Source organism: Rhamphochromis sp. 'chilingali', assembly GCF_963969265.1.
Source record: "Rhamphochromis sp. 'chilingali' genome assembly, chromosome: 12".
Lineage (NCBI taxonomy): Eukaryota > Metazoa > Chordata > Actinopteri > Cichliformes > Cichlidae > Rhamphochromis > Rhamphochromis sp. 'chilingali'.
The window spans coordinates 15,441,045-15,464,948 of record NC_137939.1 but is presented as its reverse complement, the minus strand read 5'-3'; the positions used below and the strand labels follow the sequence as shown (position 1 = coordinate 15,464,948).

At 39.4% G+C, this 23,904-nt stretch overlaps 1 long non-coding RNA gene across 1 annotated transcript; it reads right to left on the bottom strand.

The window, feature by feature from the left end:
• Window positions 1-9,887: 9,887 nt before the first annotated feature.
• LOC308407142 lies at window positions 9,888-13,001 on the bottom strand. Its single transcript, XR_013973631.1, has 2 exons — window positions 12,262-13,001; window positions 9,888-11,870 (listed from the first exon to the last, which is right to left on the bottom strand). It is a non-coding gene; the product is annotated as an uncharacterized lncRNA (long non-coding RNA).
• Window positions 13,002-23,904: the final 10,903 nt, after the last annotated feature.

The following is a 23,904-nucleotide window of genomic DNA, read 5'->3' as shown; positions in this document are numbered from 1 at the left end:
AGGAAGGCCGTGGCCTGAATGTTTGGGTTTAGTGAAAATGTGGATGCGCTTAACACAAGGCTCCCATAAACTAACTCCATTTGAAATCATTCATGGCAGGCCGTTTCCACTGCCTATTACCAGTCAACCAATAGACAAAGCAATCAGAGAAAACACATTAGCAGAATGGATGTCTAAGCTGTTAGAAAACAAAGAGATCATTGTACATAATCAACAACCTGATGATGTTTCTCCAGTGTCTTGCAGACTAAAGCCCGGTGACTGGGTTCTGATCAAGGTGCTCCAAAGGAAAAACTGGAGCACACCCAGGTGGGAGGGGCCATACCAAGTCCTCCTCACTACACCGACCGCTTGCAAAATTGCGGAACGACCATCCTGGGTCCATCAGAGTCACTGCAGGCGAGTCAGTGAAGCCATCTAAACACAGCTGACGGCAGGCGTGCCTACTTGTTGTGATCTCGCCCGGTGGAGGGGTCAGCTTTCCTGGCCGGGGGGTCTACTCGCGACAGGAGGGTGTGTTCCGTCGTCATGAGGTGGTGGCTCTTATCAACTGCAGCGGCCCTGACCATGGCCGGGCTCTTCACCTTTGCTTCCATGAGGGACAACAAGTCACGCTACATGGAGAAAAGGCAGACACTGTATGACAAAGGAAAGTACACCAAGTTTCCCCATGGCTATGCCACTAATTTCTGGTGGCAGTTTATGAACACTACAGCTTACTTGAATAATAAAACTGACTGCTATGCAAATACATATACACTTTCTGCCCACCAAGGAACGAGAGGAAGTGTATGGACTGTTCACTCAACGAAACCTGTGCCAGTAACGCGACACTGATGAGCCTCAACTGTCGCTCTGACTACAGCTACCGAATGCCACTACAAACAAAGACTCAGTACCAGACAGGATGTGCACGGACGGCACCCAGCAGCAGAGGAACCAGAGTTTTGGCTGACTGGTACTTCCTATGTGGCAACAAGGCTTATCTGTCACTCCCTGAAGGTTGGGGAGGTCTGTGCGCCCTGGTGGAATTATCAGATCACGTTTTCTTCATGCAAAGTGTTGCACATCACCCAAGCAGCCGGCAGAGACGTGAAGTGGACATCGCCTCCCCCAATTCTTTCGGCATTACCGTGGACACTGGAGTGCCGGGAGAGTTTCGCATCTGGGGAGGAGGAGTGAAATTCTTACAGAGCTTGATCCCCGGCATTGGAGTTGCCGAGGTGCGGGATCACGTGGAAATCAACCGATATGCTCTGCTACGACACATCAACTTAACTAAGACCCTGGGAACCGCCTTAGCAGGAGAACAGCAGGCCATCAGAACGATGGTGCTGCAGAACAGACTGACACTAGACCTGCTAACAGCATCACAAGGAGGAGTTTGCAAGCTGATCGGGGAAACATGTTGCACTTTTATCCCTGATGGATACGAAACTGGAGGAGACATTTATGAAGCTTTGCAGAATTTGACCGCTCTGCAAAAATATGTCACTGAACACACACCTGGAGCAGCTACAGCACAAAGCTGGCTGGACTGGCTGTTCAGCGGTTCATGGCTGGCTGCTGTAGCAAAGCCATTTTTCCTTCTAGGTCTCATCATGATAGCACTGCTCATATTAGTGTTGTGTGTGTTGCCATGCCTAAGAGTAATGATTTCACAGATGATAACAACTACAATGACTGCTTATGTTGCCGTGCCTGAAGAAGAACAACATCCCGTTGCAATTCTGTTAGAGGAGAACTTGTACTAGCTGCTAATAAATGACGTGGTGATTAAAAATGACTTGTCAAGTGATCATGCACTGATTAAAACATTAGTAGGTTATGCAAGTTTTCATGCTTTTATTTTTTTTTAAGTCTTGACTTTTAAACAAAGTTTTTCATTTTAAATATAAAGTTTTCATTATTTTACATATAAAGTTTTCAATTTAAGGTTTGCATCATTTTAAATATAAGGTTTTTATCCTTGTATTTTTTGAAGTTTTCATTTTAGTTTTCATCCTTTTATTTTTTGTAGTTTTAGTTTTATTATTTTTTCTTGTTTATTCCACTTGTTATTTCATTTACTATGATTTTCATTTACTATGTTTTTATTTTTATTTTGTTTTATTCTTTAGACCAAATGACTGCCATTTCTGCTATGATGACATTTTGAAGATTTTGGAAATTAAAAATTGCCTAACATACTTAATAAATGATTTTCATAGACAATTGTTGTATACATTTAAAATAAGTTAAACAGGGGGGAATGTTACAGGAAAAATGATTCTGTTTCTTTACCTTCTTTTAAATGTACAAAGATGCCTTTTGTCTGCCCTTTGCCTATGGTTAGATTAGTTTAGAATTATCTTTTTAGACTTTCTCAGCAAAGACATACTGTTTTGGGACATATTGTTTTAGATTGTTTTATCTCTCACAGCCTTCTCCCAGCTCTCTGCTGACGAGACTAGCGCCACATATGGAGTTGTTTATTTTATTTGTTTTGTATTTTCTTATCCTGTTCTCACTGTCTTTCCTATAAAAATTACCAAGCCACTGTGCATGGTGTGAGTTGTTCTTAGCAGCTCACCCGTGTACACGTTTGATAAAGAAAGTAACTTTGTCTCATTGTGTCTTTATTTCTCCTGGATCTTTTACAGAGTTTTCCCCCAACAGAGACTAAGGCGAATTCAGGGTCAACATTGTCAGTCTTTAGTCCATCAAGCAAGGAAACAGAAGGCACAGCCTCATCACTGGCCAACTTGAAAACAGTATTTAAAGACACAGGCCCCGCCAGTTTGGCATTGAGCCCTCAACACAGGGAAATACAGTCCTGGGCCCAGTTCTCCCTGTTACAGGAACATGAGAACTGGTAAGGGAGATGAAACAGAGACACGACTAAGACACAACTAGCATGGGAGCGATATGGAGAGAGGTGGAGAGAGACGCAAATAGGAAAACCAAACATGAGACGGAGAGGGAATATACAAAGACATGACTAGGGAAACATATACACAGAGGACATGACAGACACAGGGAGGAGACAAAGACAAGAAAACATGAAACAGAAATATAAGTAAACTCAAAACTAAAACCTGAACTTAAATCAACAAGGGAAATAATCATGAATGCAATATAAACTTAAAATGCTGGGTCGAAGATCCAGAACCCTGACAATGCCAACACACTCAAAATCAAGACATTCAGAAAAGATTTAAAGGGTGAGTCTTCACAGTCATATTTACTATTATCTTCAGGTTCTTTAATTTTTATTTTCAGTAATCTTCATAATAACGTCAGCCCTAAAACTCCACCCTGATGAGACCCAGAAACCAAACATTCAGGAAACGGTGAGACCACTAGTGTAGATAACACTACGTAATGTGGTAACTTGTTTTGTAAGAACATTTCCACACCCATCAAGTTCGCCCAAATCACTGGAACAAAAACATCAAAACAAAGCTCAGAAGCTTACGATAAGCCAGAACCATCATTATGCTGTGTAAGAAACACAGCGGATGCAGATTGAGGGGAAGTTAGATAGTGGACCCAAACGCAAACATGTGGAACAGAACTGGATAATAACAAAATGTGAGCTGTTTATTATAGCTAATAGAAAATATACAAAACAAAGAGCAAGTCGGACCAATATGAAACTAAACGCTAACCTAAATTGGGTAAACTGTCACGGACCCGGCTCTGGGGACTACGTGAGCAGTGTGGATTATTATTATTATTATTGTTATTATTATTATTATTAGATGTGTGTGTCTTCTGCACTGCTACTGTTCTGTGTCCACATTTAATGTACGCAGGTGTGTGTGTGTGTGTGTGTGTGTATGTGTGTGCAGCTGTTTTCTGTTGACCAAGTTACAGGCACCTTCAGGCCTCGTGGGTGTGGCCCTGCTGGAGGACTGGCACACCTGAAGTCCTTCCCACACACCTGCTGCTGATCAGGGCTCGTCGGGGGAGCTATTTAGGAGAGTGATGGAGCTCCCACCGATGCGGGATCATTGAGTTAAACTCCAAGTCAGTGTGTGTCAGTGTTCGGTAGTGCTGATCGTGCTGATCGTGTATGCCCGCGGGGGTCAGTGTTTGACGGATGCTTCTGTTTTCCTGCAGGAGGAACGTGGAACAAGAAGGACAGCACGCACAGGGTGTGCAGAAACACGACAGCGGAGAGCACGAGCACGGATGTTGGAGTGGGACACACACACGGGAGTCTAGGGAGCAACGGGGATTTATTGTTCATCTGTTATTTACCTCACTGTAAATAAACACATTGTCTTCACTAAAGAATCCAGCATTTGGGTCCTCCTTCCTCAAATCCCCACGGTCTGCCTTCGCTGACCATGATATAAATAGAATAAAACATTTTTTAAAACCTGAATACAAGTAACATGAATACCTGAATAATCTAAGTCACTAGTCTAGTACATCATTAGTTGTCAGCCATGGACCGGATGTACCAAACCTATAATCTTTGTTTGTTATTGAAGGAAATTGCCGTCCCGGGTTTCCTCCGTGGCGTGAGCGATAAGCAGAGTTCTGTCCTTTCCTTTTAAGATTCCTAATTATTTAAAGTAACACTCAGGTATGCCATTCAGCGTGTTAGTACGAGCTCGGGAGCAGCTTGGGAGAACAAGAAAACAGAGACTGCTTTAGGTTGCCTTCCCAATCGACTCAAAGGTTTATTTGATACACAGCAGTTTATATAGAGGAAAAAAAGGTTCGTGTGTCAGCAAGTTCTCAGTTCAAACCAGTACAGACCAAATAAGGAAACGTCTTCCTGCCTTGTGAGCAAAGAAGTATCCTGTGTGTAGTTTATCAGCTCAGCTACAATTTATGATCATCCCAGCAAAATACACAGAATACAGAGTTCTTTCATTAGTGAATTCTGAAACAAACCACCTGGCCTTTAACGAGCCTTTTTCTAAGAGATAAGGAAGGGAGGATGGGAGTAAGGAAGTGGTCTCGTCTCTGTGGTGTTTTCGACCTTGGGGTACCAGCCTGTGAGTCTTACACATTAATTCTTGGGTCAGAGAGAAAGAGAAAAACAACTATTAAATGGGCCTTATTGAGTAACTCTTTTCTGTATAATATCACAATAAAACAATATCCTGTAAATGCTACCATGGTATCAAAATATCATAACAGTTCTCCCCTTTTATCATGAAATGATAACATAGTATAAAGACAGAATGTAATAACATAATATAAAGACAAATCATAAATGTGAAACAAATCATAAATGTAACTAGTCCTTTGAGGAAGCTTAATATCAAAATTTTAAAAAGAAGAAAAGAAAGAGAAGAAAACGTCATACTCTTCTTGAACAATCGAGTAATTCACAATCTAATGCTCAATACATACATCAGGATCATCATCGATGACATCTGACACATAATCTGGGTCAATTTGTGCCAATTGCAAATACATTGAAGTAGCTGTACTAGTAGCTATACGGGTTATCATTGAACGTACACAGGGTACCACACAACAGACAATAATCATCAAAAACATGCTGCAACGGTTACAAAGGCTACAATTAGTTCCTTCCATCTCCCAAACGTGTCCTGTAGCCACTTATGTAGCCACTGACCGTGACCTGTATTGGCAATTAGTTCTATCTGCAATGCTTCAAGTTTATTCATAGCTTGTGTGAATGAACCGTTAGGGGCGGTGTTATTGGGAATGAAAGTACAGCATACATCAACGGTTACTAGACCACAGGTACCGGTCCAATTAACAGGTAAAGCTAATCTAAGGGTATTATTGCACAACCAATAAGCGTTAGGGATTGCTCTAGTTAGGCGCGTGACCATATGTGATTTAACTAACTCCCCCCAGTCAGTGTCATTTAATACACCCTCTGGGGGAACAATGATCGAGTCTCTGCTCGAACTTGAACTGTGTGTGTGTTCCTCCAGATATGATACAACTTCAGCCACAGAGACAGCTAGCCATGTCTCATTACAGCGTGCACCTGGGGAGTCAGAGAAAAATGTATAGTTATCCTTTGTATAATCTATGTGTGTGTCTGGGCCAGTTAACTTTAGTCTGCGCAGACATATCATACTAGTATTAAAATGGAGAGGGATCTGTCCTAAGGGCAGTGAGGGTTTTAACCTATTCTTGGGGCGTTTCATTGGGGCGCAGGTCCCTGCGGTGTCATTAGATAACTTCAATAATTCGCCTAATGGAGTCTCAGGGTTAGTTGGTGTGTGTGTGTGTCTAAGTAGGCAGTCGAGAGGGCTCAGAGTCAACTGTAAAGCGTCTTTAAGGAGAGCATTATCTCCGCCGATTTCCTCTAGTCCCTCAGTGAGGGGGAAACCGGATATGGGGTATCCTACTATTACCTGTTCTGGATTAGCCTTTGAACAGACATAACAGTTACTGTTTCCTAAATCACGAGCGGCTGTTCTGGCATTTTCATACCAGGCGTTAGCTCCTGTTCTAGAGAGTGCATAAAATGGTTTATTAGTGGCGTTTATGTTGTCATTTACTGATTTTAGGGAACGTAATGAGTGCATTAAGTAGGTGTCTTGCAAAATAGAGCATGAGGTATAGTCAGCAAAATATGACCTGCAGAAATATGAACATGGTTGCAGTTTACAATACAAAATAGCAAAGAGAAATCCTAAGGTTAATGCGATAGATATGATAGATAACCTAAATATATAAGAAAGACAGTTCTTCAGTCGTCTTCTGGCCTGGTCCCAGGTTCGAGAGACATTGAATACGCGCCGTATGATGACAATGGGCATTTCATTTTCTCCATTATCAGGATGGAGTGAGTCTAGCTTTATCAGGTTAGACATCATGTGGTACTTTTGGCTTTCTGTTCCTGCTGGATGTTTGAGTACCTTGTTGTTGTTCTTTCAGACGTTGTGTGTTAATCAGTGATTGTGTGTGTATGTACACTGGATCCGGGCGCTGGCTCGCCTGAGATGTCATCTACCCGTGTGTGTTTATTTGCTCTAGTTCCGGGCGCTGGCTCGCCGGAGATGTCATCTGCTTGATCCGACGCCTGAGATGGTCCGATTGGGCTGGTCTTAACCCTGCTGGCATGAATCCACTGAGGTTGTCCGTCCGTAAGGATGCTGGTTCTTCGTCACTGCCAGTACAGTCTGGGGCTGGAACACGCGCGGCCTCCCAGAGAGTCCTTGGTTTTAGTGGCTTCTCCAACATGCATCTCCTTGTCTCCACTGGTGGAACTGTGGAGGGGAAAGGCTGAGAGAGACAAACTTTCTGATAGTTATTATTCAGTTTTTCTACCAGGTTGTGAACATCAGTGGACAATGCAATATACATCACCTTCTACTAGCGGTGCCCCTCTGGAAGCTGACCATGGTGTTGGAAATAGTCTTATTTCAAATGGAAATAATTTGGTTACTGTAGATTGAGTCATTCTAATCTCACACAGGACTTGAGTAAGTAATTTGACCCAGGTCATTAAAGTTTTAGCACACTTTTGAATTACTTCTAATGTGAATGAAGATCCTCTATCACTGTTAATCTGGTGAGGTATTCCGAATCTGGGTATTATTTCATTGCTCAACTTTTGACAGACTACTTCTGCAGTTTCTTTTGATGTTGGATAAGCTTCTACTCATTTACTAAATTGATCCACTATTACCAGTAAGTACTTGATGCTTCCTTGCGCTGGCATATGTGTAAAATCAATTTGTAATGTATGAAATGGAAAATCTGGTTGTGGTAAATGCTGATGTTTCGCTTTTGATTTTCCTACATTAGTTCGTGCACATGTTAAACAGGTTGCTAATATGCTTTTTACTGCATGTGATGTTTTCTCAATTACAAATCTTGATTTTATTGCCCCTATTACCCCTCTTTGTCCGACATGACTCACACAGTGAAAATGTCGGGCAAGGACTGGCATCAGGGAATATGGGAGGGCAATCAAACCCTTAAGATTTTGTATAAGCCATCTCTGTCATCTAAGGTACAGTCATTATTCTCCCAATAGGTGTAATCACATGCAGAGGCTTGCTCTTGTATGAATTTTAAATCAACATTTGTTCCTAAATAGTCTGGGAGTTTAACAAGTGACAGCTGTAGGGGCACAGATAATACTTCCTGCGGAGGTGGGAGCTGTGATGCAGCTGCAGCCTTGGCTGTCACGTCTGCTAAGGCATTACCTGTTGCTTCGTCTGTGTCAGCTGTACTGTGTCCTTTCGTTTTTACAACTGCAACGGCCGATGGTAGCTGTATAGCCTGAAAAAGTCTTTGCACAAAATCAGAATTTAGCAATTTATTTTCCATCAGCAGATCTAAATCCTCTTTGTCTCCACAATGTGCCAAAGTCATGCACAACGCCAAATGCATAGCGGCTGTCTGCGTAAATGAGTGAGCCTCTAGTATGATGTCAGGCACTGTTACCACTGAATAGCCACAAAGAAATGAGTTGTCATTCGGCCTTGAACAGGACCCGTCCACATAAACCGTGGCTGAGTCTGGGATAGGTGTCTGCTCTAAATCTGGACGTGGTGCTGTGGATTCCTGTATACGTGTCATGCAGTCATGATCGTCAAGCCTGTCTGAGCCATCCTGTCGGTCAGAAGAACACAGCATAGGATCAATAAATGTGCTGGCGAATTGGGTGTGCTGCTCGCTTTTATAGTGAGATTTGCATATTTTGTGTAGTTATGTTTGCTAGAATGGTCGTGACCTGGTGATTGGTGTGTAGAATAGTGTCATGTGAGAGTGTGAGCTTCTCGCAGTCCCTTATCATGATAGAGCAAGCTGCTACTGCCCTCAGGCAGGCCGGCATTCCTGAACAATTCAGGCAGCACCTTTGAGTGGCGGAGGTCAGCACTCCCTGTAATGCATTGAAAGAGGCAGTCATTTCTGTGGACCACAGTATTCGAGGAGGCTTGTCTTTTTTACAACAGTCACGCAGAATGTGGTCATGAAAAGAACAGTCTGGTATCCACTGTCTGCAATAGTTCACCATGCCCAGGAAGGACAACATTTCCTTCTGTGTAGTGGGACGAGGGACAGAGGTCACAGCTTTGACCCTGTCTGCAGTCATGGAACGTTTTCCGTGAGACAGTGTGAATCCCAAATATTGAACAGAAGTCTGACAGTACTGCATTTTCTTTGCTGATGCTTTGTGGCCAGTCTTTTGGAGGTGCTGGAGAAGCATGTGTGTAGCAGTTTGACATAGTTTTTCACTTTCAGCACAGAGGAGGAGGTCATCCACATGTGGATCAGGGTGCAGCCCTGGAGGAGTGAAGCACCATTGAGAAAGCAGCAGAGCTGTCTATCATGCCTTGGGGCAAACGAGTCCAAGTGTACTGCTTATTTCTATGTGTGAATGCAAATAACGGCTGTGTGTCTTACTGAGAAAAAGGAGCGGAGCATAAATCCACCACGGTAAAGTGTGTATGCAAAGCATGTCAATATGCTGTGAACATCTGAAACGAGAGGTGGCAGAGGAATGTTGACTGCATTAATTTGCCTTAAGTCTTGTATGAAACGCCATACGCCAGGTTTGTTAGGCTTTGGCACAGGATTGACAGGAGTATTATATGGAGATACTGTAGGCTTTATTACTCCTGTAGTCTCTAAATCTCCTATCATGACATCTAGGGCTGCGGCTTTTTCGGCAGAAATGGGATGTTGCTTGACATATACTGGCTTGTTGTGTTTTAATAGGTGTACGTGATAAAGTGTACAGTCAATAAATCCTATATCATTCTCACTTTTAGACCACAATGTCATATTCTGGTATTCAGCTGGCAACGTAAGTGCAGAAATAGTACAGTGGATAGGTTAGGTTAGATCTATGTGACGACATATTTCGTAACCTATGTCTGAGTTATGTAACAAAATCACTGTTTGACCTTCACTTGTGTGAGCAGTTATCATGTTGTTGAAAAGTGTGAGAGAAACAAAAGTGTGGCTCCCAGTCATGGGATTACCTGTTAGTGGCGTCTGTACACGTTTTTTTGGCACAGTGTGTGACATAGAGTACCGGACAAAAAGGATGTTGAGTTCATTCTCTGCTGAGGGTCCAGCTGACACAGAGGATGTTCCTTCTCCATCATGTCGGTACATAGGGCAGAGAAAACATAAGCTGTTATCAGTGTCAGCAAACATTTCACACTTTGTGTTAAATTAAATACACAAATTCATTTTTGCTCTGGGTGTCTGCGGCTGCTGGAAAACTGAGCTAAATTTGCACCTCTAGCTTGTCCAACAGTGCATAAAGCGTTTTATGAATACTAGGATAGATTCATCAGGCTTCTGTTTACACATAGTTACTGCATTTAAGTCAATTTTGTCTCTGGACATTGTTAGCAGGAATTTCTTTAGATTCTTAAAGAAATCGGTGATTTTGTCATTATTTACCCACAAAAACTCTGCAGTTGTGGATGCTTTATCATGCTTTGGGTCTAATTCACCTATCTCTCTTATGAGTTGTGACTCGGTTACTCCAGGAATGCATTGACACAATATGTACCTGTAATCCGGACCACCCAAATGGTGATATCTGGTACTTCTCTGTAGTGCAGAGACAAAGGCTGTAGGATTTTTAAGAGGATCGGGAAGCTCTTTAATAGTTGTCACTAATTCTGAGATTTTAGGGGGCTGAATACAACACTGATCTCCTATTATCATAAAGGGGTAAGTGTCATTGACGTCACTAGATTTTGGGTCTGTTTGTTTACTACCGCGAGTGTTGGCGTAAGGACCTTTGTCATTCTGGCTTTGTTTTTCCTTTTTTCCTTTTAGATAAGTCTTTATTAAAGTTCGGGTAACAGGTATTTCTTTAGCTACCTCTAAACCTCTAGCTACGATATCGTGGCGTTTCATGTGGGTGTCTATCGTGGACACTGCCTGATGCAAAAGTTTTTCTTCATAGTCGTCTGAATTGTTTTTCATAAGTTCCTCACATTCTTCTTTCAAAAGTTTTTCTCTCTTTCTATGTTCTGCTAATTCTTCCTCGCGGCGTATATATTGTTTTTCCTGATCCTGTTTAAAGAGATGGCTGAGACCCGTTGCATGTGATTCAGGTTTTTTGTCACTGTCTTTTAAGCTGGTTGGATCAAAGCGCTGACGTTGTTTGCATGCGGCTGCGGCAGCAACTATTAATTCGGTCTCATCTTCGTAAGGCGGCGGGGCTGTGGGCTGAATGGCTGAGCATGCAAGACTAGCTTTTCCCGCAGTAGATTTATTTTCTTTGCTAGAGCCTGCACTAGTTTTATTTGATGTTAAAGTATCTACGCCTGGTTCCGGTCCTTTTGTCCATAGCGGTAACATTTGATGCATCACGTCGCGGCATTCTATCATATTTTCTACAGGACTTTTTAAGCAGACTACTTTTCTTATCACAAATGATATTCAACATTTCTACTGACCTGGTTTCTGGCGATAATCGTTCGGGATAAGGCTCCGAAAAGAGATTAGAATGCATTGTACTCACAGTCCGTAAGTTGTAAACAAAGTCAGTCACATAAGCACTTCCGCATGTTCTGGATACGTGATCATGGATGTCTTCACCGATTCGCGGACGTAGGTTACACGTAACCGGAAATGGGAGTTATACTGAGCCGTTATTTGAGACTTTATTTTGTATTTTATTAATTTTTTGGTTTTACAGGTACTTTAGATTTTTTATCGGACCTGTCTGTGGTCTTTGAATAATTCTGACCCATGTTCAGTGATTTCCAGAGGGGTTTACACGCTTGAAGGATTTATGTTAGTATTTTCGCTGCGGCACAGCTGAGGTTACTTTAAATTTATTGCTAGCAATTTTTTGTTTGTGTGAGCAACTCTCACTTAGCGAGCAACTTCTCGCTTAACGAGCAACTTCTCGTAAAACAACAGGCAACTTCCTGTGTCTTTCTGCTTTTAATTTACTGCTTTTAACCCTTGTATGGTAATCGGGTCTGTGAGACCCGTTTTCAGTTTTCTTTCGTTTTTTTTTTTTTTTTTTTAACAAAATTAAATTTAATTATTTACTAGCTTTCTGTGAGTGAGCAACTTCTCACTTTTTAACGTACGTTTCAAGACAACAGGCAACTTCCTGTGTCACTCTTTGGTGAGCAACTTCTCGCTTAACGAGAAATATTCAAGACAACAGGCAACTTCCTGTGTCACTTTTTCTGAGTGAGCAACTTCTCACTTTTTAACGTACGTTTAATTAAACAATTAATTATTATTATTATTATTATTTTTTAACAAAATTAAAATATTCAAGACAACAGGCAACTTCCTGTGTCCACCAACACCACACAAGGGTTAATCTACTTTATTCGGGGACTGAGGAAGTCGTCAGTGTATCTCTCTGGATCACTAAGTGAAACTTCGTCAGCATATCCCGTTTTTTTTATGGATCGATCACTGAGAGAGGTATAATACGGTCTTTATATAAATATGAAAGACGTGTATTTACCTTCTGTCAGCCATCCCACTTCTGACACCAAAATTGAAGGAAATTGCCGTCCCGGGTTTCCTCCGTGGCGTGAGCGATAAGCAGAGTTCTGTCCTTTCCTTCTAAGATTCCTAATTATTTAAAGTAACACTCAGGTATGCCATTCAGCGTGTTAGTACGAGCTCGGGAGCAGCTTGGGAGAACAAGAAAACAGAGACTGCTTTAGGTTGCCTTCCCAATCGACTCAAAGGTTTATTTGATACACAGCAGTTTATATAGAGGAAAAAAAGGTTCGTGTGTCAGCAAGTTCTCAGTTCAAACCAGTACAGACCAAATAAGGAAACGTCTTCCTGCCTTGTGAGCAAAGAAGTATCCTGTGTGTAGTTTATCAGCTCAGCTACAATTTATGATCATCCCAGCAAAATACACAGAATACAGAGTTCTTTCATTAGTGAATTCTGAAACAAACCACCTGGCCTTTAACGAGCCTTTTTCTAAGAGATAAGGAAGGGAGGATGGGAGTAAGGAAGTGGTCTCGTCTCTGTGGTGTTTTCGACCTTGGGGTACCAGCCTGTGAGTCTTACACATTAATTCTTGGGTCAGAGAGAAAGAGAAAAACAACTATTAAATGGGCCTTATTGAGTAACTCTTTTCTGTATAATATCACAATAAAACAATATCCTGTAAATGCTACCATGGTATCAAAATATCATAACAGTTATAGTTTCTTATTCCGGTCAAACTGTGGATCATAGTATGTTTGCAACATCTATAAACAGTGAATTAAAGTACAGAAAGAAACCTATTAGAAATGTTTTTATAAATTTATGTCAAATGTTACCTCATGGCAGCAGCTCTCATTTAGTTAGAATGTTGTTATAAAAGTTATTGGGCTTTAAATTCTGTTTCACTGTTGCCCTTTTGACTGGTAGCACAAAGACTGAGAGAGGGTAGAGAGGGAGAGCCCACTATTATTGCCTATTATTGTCAATGTGAAACTTCTTGCAGTGATACTGAGTTTTGTATTTGAACAATTCTGTGTTGTCAAGATATCCACGAAAATCACAAGTGAGCAAGAGGTCCATCCTAATTGTTTAAATGTCAAGAAAAGGGGTTTGTTGAGGCTTTTTGCCACAAGAGGGCAGTCTTTCAGCATACTGACTGAATTCTGACTTCTCTGGGCTCTTCAGTATGGAGTCATTTTAAATAATGCAATGACTGCTGCACGACTAAACAAGAAGCCCATCAGCTCAGCTCAATGTTCTGCTATACTGTCACAAGTTTGGGAGGGGACGTGAAATGTGTAATCAGTCTGATCTGTTATGCTTCCTCTCATGCCACGCTGCAATGGAACTGCAGTAGTTTTTCAGCTGCTAAGACACAGCAGTCACTCGCCATACCTTTTACCTGCAGTCCATATAAAATTTATATATATATATATATATATATATATATATATATATATATATATATATATATATATACACACACACACACACACACACACACACACACACACACACACACACACACACACACATATACATATATATATATACATATACACACACACATATATATATATATATATGTGTGTGTGTGTTTGTGTGTGTGTATATGTATATATATATGTATATGTGTGTGTGTGTGTGTGTGTGTGTGTGTGTGTGTATGTATATATATATATATATATATATATATATATATATATATATATATATATATATATATATATATATATATATATATAAAAACACCCAGCACGCCCCTGCGGGCGGTTTATCCTTCAAGCTCGGGTCCTCTACCAGAGGCCTGGGAGCTTGAGGGTCCTGTGCAGTATCTTAGCTGTTCCCAGGACTGCGCTCTTCTGGACAGAGATCTCCGATGTTATTCCCGGGATCTGCTCACTATACGCCTAAACGTATAGTGAGGCTGCACTGGGAAAGTCCGGCAGAATCCCGGCCCGCGGGTTCTTCAGCTCCCACCTCAGCAGAGCTTCGATAACATTGTGAAGGAGACTGGGCACATTTTGTACGAATGGACCATGTTCAACACCTTCATTGCTGAAGCTGCTTCACTTAGCTGCGGCCTCAAAGTGTTTGTTGTGGTGGTAACCCCCAAACCAGATGGTGGATACCAGAGGTGAAGCGAACCATCAGGCTGAAAGAGTATGGGGATGAGGGGGACGACTGGTCTATCTCCGGGGACGAGGGCACTGAGGCAGTTAAACAAGGCCTCGGTGGCAGGCTGCTTGGGTGGATGAGGTTCGCCTTGAGTTTCTGAAGGCTCTGGATTTTGTAGGGCTGTCTTGGTTGACACGGCTCTACAATGTTACATGGAGATCGGGGGCGGAGAAGGATCACACTCAGCCTCACCGGGAAAGTCTATGCCAGGGTGTTAGAAAGGAGAGTTCATCTGTTAGTAAAACCTCGGATGCAGGAGGAACAATGCAGTTTTTGTCTATACCCTCTCAAGGATATCCAAGGGTGATCCTTATACAACCATCGCAAGAGCATAGTCAAGTCAGACTTGTTTCATGTGGGTGTTGGATTCCGCCAGGGCTGCCGTTTGTCACTGATTCTGCTCGTAATTTTTATGGACAGAATGGTCTCAGACCACTTGAGTGGTCTCAGAATCTCATGTTTGCTTTTTGAGGATGATGTGGTTCTGCTGGCTTCATCAGGTTATGGCTTTCAGCTCGCACTGGAGTGGTTCACAACTGAGTATGAAGCGGCGGGAATGAGAATCAGCACCTCCAAATCTGACGCCATGATCCTCAGCCAGAAAAGGGTGCAGTGCCAACTCTCAGTCAGGGATGAGTTTCTGCCCCAAGTGGGGGAGTTTAAGTATCTCGAAATTTTGTTCACAAGTGAGGAGAGAAGGGAGTTGGAGATCAATAGATGTATTGATGCTGTGGCTGAAGAAAGCTAAGCGTAAAAGAGAAGCTCTCAATTTACCAGTAAATCTACTTCCCCACCTTCTACTATGGTCACGAACTGTGGTTAGTGACCAAAAGAAGGAGATCCCGGATAAAAGTAGCAGAAATGAGCTTTCTCCGAAGGGTGGCTGGTTTTTCCTTTAGGGTGAGGTGTCCAGCCATCTGTGTGGGCGCTCAGTTGAGGTGGTTTGGGCATCTGACAAGGATGCCTCCTGGATGCCTGCTGGGTGAGGTGCTCCAGGCATATCCCACCATGAGGAGGCCCCAGGGCAGATCCAGGACCCGCTGAAGAGATTATATCTCTTGGCTGGCCTGGGAGTGCCTTGGTGTTCCTTCAGACAAGCTGGAAGAGGTGGCCAGGGAGTGGGACATCTGGGCTTCTCTGCTTAGGCTGCTGCCCCTGTGACCCGGCCCCGGATAAGCAGAAGAAAATGGATGGAAAGCTGGATCTGAAACATGAAAGTATTGTAACTATACAAAAAAATAACATATCAGGAGTATAATATATTAGGCATCCACAATGAAAGCACTGAAAAGTTTTGAACCAGTTTCATCACAGGATTTTCCCATTAAATACCACTATGTAGTAAATTTATATAAGCATCAGGAATTGGACTTGTCACAGTTTAGTCTGCCATTTTTTTTTCAACTTAGCCCATGGGGTGACAAAGTGGAAGGTTCACAGGAAATTTAAGATGATATTGATGACATCCCTCAAACCAAACAGACTAAAGCAGAGATCTACAACCGTCCAAAACATATCTGACTTCAATTCTACTTAAATAATAACAAAAAAAACCCCCAGAATTCTTTACTGAGAACAATTCAGCATGATTAATTGAGATGGAGAAGTTAATAGGCTATTTGACAGTTAAATTCCGATGATTCACCATAAGAACATAGAATCCGGCCAGTGATAGGAATTAGGACAGGACCTTGTTTTGGCTAAGTCTATACAAGGAATGTGATTCCAGTTCACTTTGCTCTGCTTGTGCCAAAAAATAAAAAATAAAGAAGAAGTATTTCATTAAATAGGTAGCATATAAGAGGCTGAGGCTGATTGGCTTACAGAAGGCAGGCAAAAAAAATTACTGGACTAAAGAGTAATGATGTAAATACTGAGTTTGTCAATGTGGCAAAGAGGAAGTGATGCAAAAAATAGACTAGCATGCTGAACATGCAGGAAAGCAGACAAATAAATAATTACAGATCTTCTTCATTAGTTTACTTATATTTATATTGGCTTCTCTTCATTGGCTCCATGTTAGATCCAGAATCAAATTTAAAATGATTTTCGTCACATACAATGTCTTGAATAATCTTATATTAAAGACCTCATAATACAATACAATCCCAATAAAGCCTTTTATTCTATGTAATTCCATAATAATGGGTCAGAACCGGGAAACTGTGAAAATGTGGAAACAAATCAGTTTCTAACAGACACCCTTCCTGACACAACACCAAACAGATTTGTGATTTGGATCAACTAATAATCTAACTAATGATACATAGGAAGTAGAACAGAACACAGACAGATGACTAAGATAATAAAACAAAAAACACGTGGAAAATAAAAAGTGACAAAGTCCAAAACTTTAAAAAACACTGGGTCAATGACCCAGGAACCCTGACAGTCACTTAGGTCTAGGAGCAGGACTGAAAAGTCTTCCTCTCAAGTGGTGAGCCCCAGATTGATGATGCTTTGGATTAGTTTAATCCTTTTCAGTGGAACAAACTGTCGATGTGACCTGAGATCTTCGACATCTGCATCCACATTTAATGCTAAACTGAAAGCATTTCTCAGGGTTCTTACTTGTTACTCTGTGTGTGTGTGTGTGTGTGTGTGTGTGTGTGTGTGTGTGTGTGTGTGTGTGTGTGTGTGTGTGTGTGCACGCACAAGTGTGGGGTACTCTAGCTGTTTGTTTCTGGTTTACATGTGTGAGGTGGATGTGGGTTCTGGGTAAATGTTTTCAGATGCATTTATTTGAGTGCAATGCACGGCAAAATGTCTTGAGATTAAAAGTGCTACATAAGTACGTTTGAATTAACTTGTTGTTTAAAGCAGTGGTTCCCAAATGTTTTTCATCAGGTGTAAACCCACCTTCATCAATACCACCTGATAATCTGAACCAGATCTCAGCATTATTTAACCATCATTGTCAAACTGTGCATGAAATGTCAGTATTGGCAGCATCCATGTAGTATTTATATTAGTTCCATTAAGTTGAAATGCATACCATTCACACATCCTCCTAGAGGTAGAGAAGTGAAATATTTCAAAATTTTGTCTCTTACTTGTATTATAGTTTAGTCTTTACCTTGCATATAAAGTGCCTTGAGCCAACTGCTTTTGTGTTTGGCCCTATATAAATTAAATCTAATTAAAGTGAACTTCTTGCTAATATTTTAAATCATTAGTTTTCACAGTGGTAAACATATGCCTTTTTTATTTAGATTCAAGGAGTCTGCACTTTTTTGTTTTTTTCTCTCTGGGGCAGGGTTTGAACAGTTTTGCCAAGCTATTATGCTAATATATGGTGGAGTAGTTATGCAGGATTTAGATACTAAATCTTAAGTTGCTCTGCAATGTGTTAATCAGAGCGAAAGTGCTTAAGGAGTAGAGAAACCACTATAAAAGAATCAGTCAAGTTACTTAAAAAAATAAATACTGAAAAAAAATCTGCCCAAAAACAGTTTGAGTCTATAAATCAAACATTTTTTGGTTGATTTGAACCAAAGTCACATTCAAGATGGTGTTCTTTTAACAACCTTTGGCTCTTCATTGAAGAAAAGCAGAAATGACCGACATTATTGATAACAATATGGTAGTGTGATAGTGAGTGAACATGGACAATAGCAAGAGCTAAATAAAACCCAAACAATAAATTGCAAGCATTTATTATCTGCACTGTTCGCACTAAAAGCAACAAAAAAGGCTGCTAAAAATAATATAAAATCAATAACAAAAATAAATATCGGTGTGAATAAATAAAAAAGTAAAACTTTTTCCTGGTTTTACAGGATTTCCTTGGTATCTGATTCTGAAAACATCATAACTACACTAATCTGAATTTTCATCATAATATAGTATTTATAATCTAATTATGAGTAAAATGTGGTTTCCTGATTTACTGACTGTCTCTGATGATGGTACTCAACACGTACAACTGTGTTCTTCTTAAAAAACCCAAATATTTCTGCTAATACAGCCTATATCTACTCAGTGACAATGAAAACAGAATATATTATAATGTGTGATAACCAAATAGATGTGCAATGAGCTTTTTAATGACAGTTATTGGGTGATTTCATCTCCTGCTGTTACAGAAAACACATCAAATGAATAACAGACAGGAACATGTCATGTAAATGTCATTTCCTATAAGCTAGCAAAATCCTTTACAGATGGCAGAGCGCCTTTGGCAAAAAAGGGCAGCTGGAAACATTAATAACTAACAAACACAGGTCTAATAACAAACAAACAAATGCATTTTTGTCCTTTTTAATTACTGTTGTCTCACAATTCTGTTCTTGAAAAACTTGATATTTTTGTAGACATTTTATACATGAATACTAAATATAATACACAACTCAATATAAATAAATATACACGTTTATAAATGTCCAAAATATAAATAAACAAATATGTTGTTTTCCAGGGAATAGTTATGATTTGGTCATGATTTACAGTGATCGTTGCTGTACAGTAAGGTTTAATCATTTTTCTTTATTTTTAGAAAAAAAGCCCCATGTGTTGGTACTGCAGAGAAGGTCAAACGCGCTCCACTCGTTTTAGGCACAAGGAGATTTGCTATGATGAGGCATTTTGCAAGGCTTCAGGATCATTCTTTAATGATCATGTTTTGAGAGTTTACATGTAGCACAATTGTGTTGCTATCACTGACTCTCCCTCAAAGCACTTCACTCAAAGGCCAGGCAGGGTGAGTATAAAGCTTTAGTCATACAACACCTGCAATTATTATACTTTTCAAACTATGCAATGCCTCTGGGTTTAGCATCATTCAAAATCTTTATTTTTTTAGCTTCAGTATTTTGTGTTAGGTACTGGATCTGCTGAATTGTTTGACTTAATTATTTGTGATTTTTGTGTTTGTGATTTGTTCGGTACCAATTTTTTTTATGTGACAAGTCATACTTTTTCCTTTTCCTTTCAGACGTTAAAGACAAGGCAGAACTTTAAGATGTCCGTCTCTCTCTGTGGCACACAGATGTATCGTTTAAAAAGAGTCACATACATACATGTTTTATTCATGTATTTTTTTCCTAAACCACTTCCTAGTTATTATCATTTCATCTTTTGTGATACACACATAGGAAATTTTCTTGTCTTTGCATCTGCTTTAATATATTGGCACTGTTTTTTTCCATGTAGCTAAAGGCTATCAGTGCTGTATTGCTGTTTTTGAAAGATCACCTACCATCAGAGTTGTTAGTAACTTCCTCATAGAAGCAAACAAAAAACTTTATTAATCAGTTGTCTGTCCTGAGTGTAGGGCATTCATTTGTTATGTTCATTAATAATTGTTATTAGATGTTGATAGATACTACTGAGAAAATTTGTCACAAGTGTCAGTAAATGAATGTACTCAGAATTAAATGGTTTTTACACATTTGTCACAATTACATGTTTCAGATCATTAAACAAATGTTAGAAATGAGACAAAAATAACCAGAGTAAATACAAAATACCATTTTGAAATGATCATTTCAGAACTGTTGAAGTCAACCACACTGAATGGTTTTTCATCACGCAAACGACCTGTTTGGTCACGCCAAAGCAAATCAGTCTGATGTGAGTCTGGACTTTGATCAGGCTGCTTCAAAACCTTTACAGTATTTATTTATTTATCTTTTGACTTGCTGTTTTGGATCATTGCCCTGCTGCATGAGCCAGTGCATTTGATGTTGCACTGGGTTCTTTTGTGACCTGGACGAGTCATCAATGTGCTCTTGGAGTCATTTTGGTGGGCCAGCCACTCCTGTAAAGGCTTACCTCTGTTTTAAGTTTACCTCATAATGGTTGATGGGTATCACCCTGGTTTGGTGAGTGATAGAGCCTTAGAAATGGCTCTAACAAGACAGATAGCTGTCAGTGAAATTGTGGCATGACTGTTGCTTTTTGAGATCTTACTTCACATTGTCAAACAGGTTTTATTTAAGTGATCCCCTGAAAAAAGTGTGCGTGTTAGTCCCCATAGGAAAATAGTTCCTCTGCATTTAACCCATTCACCCAGTGAAGCAGTGGGCAGCCGCCAGTGCAGCGCCCGGGGAGCAGTGTGTAGGGACAGTACCTTGCTCGGGGGTACCTCAGGGTAGCCGTTCAGTGGAGTCGAACCCCCGACCTTCCGATCATGGGGCTACCACTCTACCTACTGAGCTATCCCTGCCCCCCCCTTTTTTTTTTTTTTTTTTTTTTTTTTTTTTTTTCCGACAGTGCTCACTTTAATCAGACCTGGATGTGGCTACCGAAATTTAAAATATATTTTCAAAACATTGTTTCATGTATGTTGTTCTTGCACATGATTTCTTAATTTATGTTAAGAAATCACTGATTTTATTAGTTTCTTGTATTTTGTTATTGTTTCATGTGTATTTTCACACTGTCTTATGGGGGCAACAAGGAGTGGTTGTGCACCCTGAGAGTATTGTTTGCTGTTTGGTGTGCCCTTTAATTTAGTGTTCAGTTTGATTCAAATGGGAAAAATACCATGACTTTGCTGTTTAAATATTTAAAACAAATATAAGCCCTACGTGCGTCTATTTTTTCATCAAATAAACACTTAAAACTCAGTTAGGAGCTGATACTTTCATGTTTCCTGAGAATATGTCTGAAGCAGAAGCATGTGAACGATCACAGTTTCCTGCCTAGATAGACGATCTGGTTTCAAAAATACAACCCAGATGTTTGTGGCTTTATTTCTGCTAAGCTAGCTCCTACCCTGAGCTGATGGTTGTGTCAGTTATGCCTCATTTCTGATCAGCCTACTGATAAATGTGGTCAAGACACCCCTGCGTGAGTCATACGCCTCGATGTGACATCAAATACTCAGAATGTTGTGCCATAGTACTCGAGAGGAAATCAAACAGATTTCCACAACAACTATTAAAAAAACAATTCTTTTTTTTCAGTGTTATGCATATTTGAAAAAAATGCCAACTGATGTCATGTGATAGTTAAACATTATTGTATTTATTTTGAGAGTTTCATTAGATTAATTTGATGTTTTTCCAGTGTGGTTGTATTTTAGTGAGCCTGATAGAAGTGAATAATTTACAATGAGTTATGATACGCAACTTTGAACCTTGACATTGATTCTTTGCTTTGAGACACACACAAAAACATGTCAAGCAAAAAATATTTTTACACAAAATAAACATACAAATATAGGTTTACAGTTTTTATTATGTAAATATACAAATATATAATAATTATTTTATTTTATATACTTTTAAAAAGGAGTGAAATTAAGAAAGAAATTTATTCATAAATGAGAGAAAATGTTGAAAAACATTTTTTAAAGTTGTCTCAACACCTGATTTAAAAATGTTGTTAAGTACACACTAAATTTCTCTTAAATAAGTCTATATTTTATTAATATATTAAACATATTACAATTTTTTAAAATATTTTTTATTTTAAATCTTATTTAAATATTATACTGTGTGTTAATTTCTATATATTATACATATTATATGTACGTTTGTTAAAATACTTCACACTATGAATAATTCAAGCATGTGTGCATGTTTCAGTCTAGTTAATGTAGCTACTAGAAAAAATATAGAGAAATGAAAGGCGGTTTAAGACTTTTGGACAGTAGTTTATAAATATATATTTTTATAGGTTATATTATATATATTAACATTTATATCTATGTCTCTTATAACAATAGGGAGAGACCCTGATGAGAGTGTGTGTAAAGTGTGCCTCTCTGTGTTCTGTACTCTCTGCACATCAAGGAGGGGAGAAATAACGGGACTGGAAAAAAGGCAAAAATAATCTTAATGTTATTATAGCATCATCACTACCTCTGTCACAAAGTGATAGCGATAAATCAGTCGGCGAGGAAAGGCCTTATTATCACACTTTCATTGCTATGATTTATGTGTAGATTTTGTTTTTATTATTATTATTTTTTTTAAATTTGGGGGGTCTACAGGAGAACTCAGGCCTGGCTGTCATTTTTATAATATAAGCACATTCTGCTAATAATTCATTCATGATATCTACAGTATAAAGACGCATAAAGTATGTAACAATAAAACAAATGCACCCTGAAGTGTCTTCCCTCGATAGTTTGAGACTCTGAGACACTTTAACCAGAATTTATGTCTTTATGTCTAGAAAACTCTTGCAGGCCTTTTAGCAACTTGGTTTGTTTTGTTGCCAAAATGGGCTTTTTGGGTAAATGAATTTCAGTAAGAATCAAAAGGGCAGCGGGGAATACGTTGTTTCCAGTTAGTCACAGCTCCAAAAAGTCTCCCGCCAGACAGCCACAGAGCCGCACAGCTCTGTCGTACACTCATTTTACACCTGTGACCACAATCCAGGAACATTCACATGTAAAATGTCAGGATGGATAATTCCATTAGAGTGATGCGTTTTTACCATGCATTAGTTGTTAATGTTTATATACATATTTTATATATCACATCCTGTATACATGCTGCATATACTGGGCAATGCATACTTGAGTGTATGTCTCCTGGCCATTGTGAAATGCAATACTTGGATATTGTGTGTAGTATTTTTGATTATTCCTCATGTTATTTAAAGCCTTACTCAAATATCATGCTCTCTACTTTCAGGATGATATATATATATATATATATATATATATATATATATATATATATATATATATATATATATATATATATATATTTCTTTTTTTTTTTTCACAGATTTTACAGCTTGTAGATGCGGTCTGATAAAATGCAGCAGGAGGTTGTTGTTTTTAAGTCTTTCTTTCTCACTGAATAATATTTCCTTTCTAAGAATATTAATAGTTTGACATTTCTCTGATGTGAGCTGATGTTTTGCTGTGTGTGCTGCTCCCTAAGGCTTTGTGTTTTTGTTTAAGGACATAATGATCTCAGATATCAGGGTTACTGATAGAAGTTGATATTTAATGTAACTTCATTAAAGACAAATGCTTTGAAACCTTCTTCTTCACAATACTAGTGGAATTATACAGTTGTCTGCTGCGGCTAAGGACACTGATTAAAAAACTAATTTTAAATCAAACAAAATGTTGCTCTTTAAAATTGATTTACCATACTATATTTATTTATAGAGCTCTTTGAAAACAGGCACAGCTATGACAGAGTATTAGGACCATGTTAAGAAGAAATAAATAGTGTTTATTTCAGGATTAAAGTAGATATTTTGAGATTAAAGTTGAAGTGATACTTTGATAAAAAAGTCAAATGTGGAGGTTACAGTTGCCGTTTCAAGACAAACTGGCACGGCTGCTACACTCTCTAAAAACTCTTTGTGTAGATAAGTTGATCAGCCATCTTGGGATACAAAATACAAACTCTTTACTGCATCAAT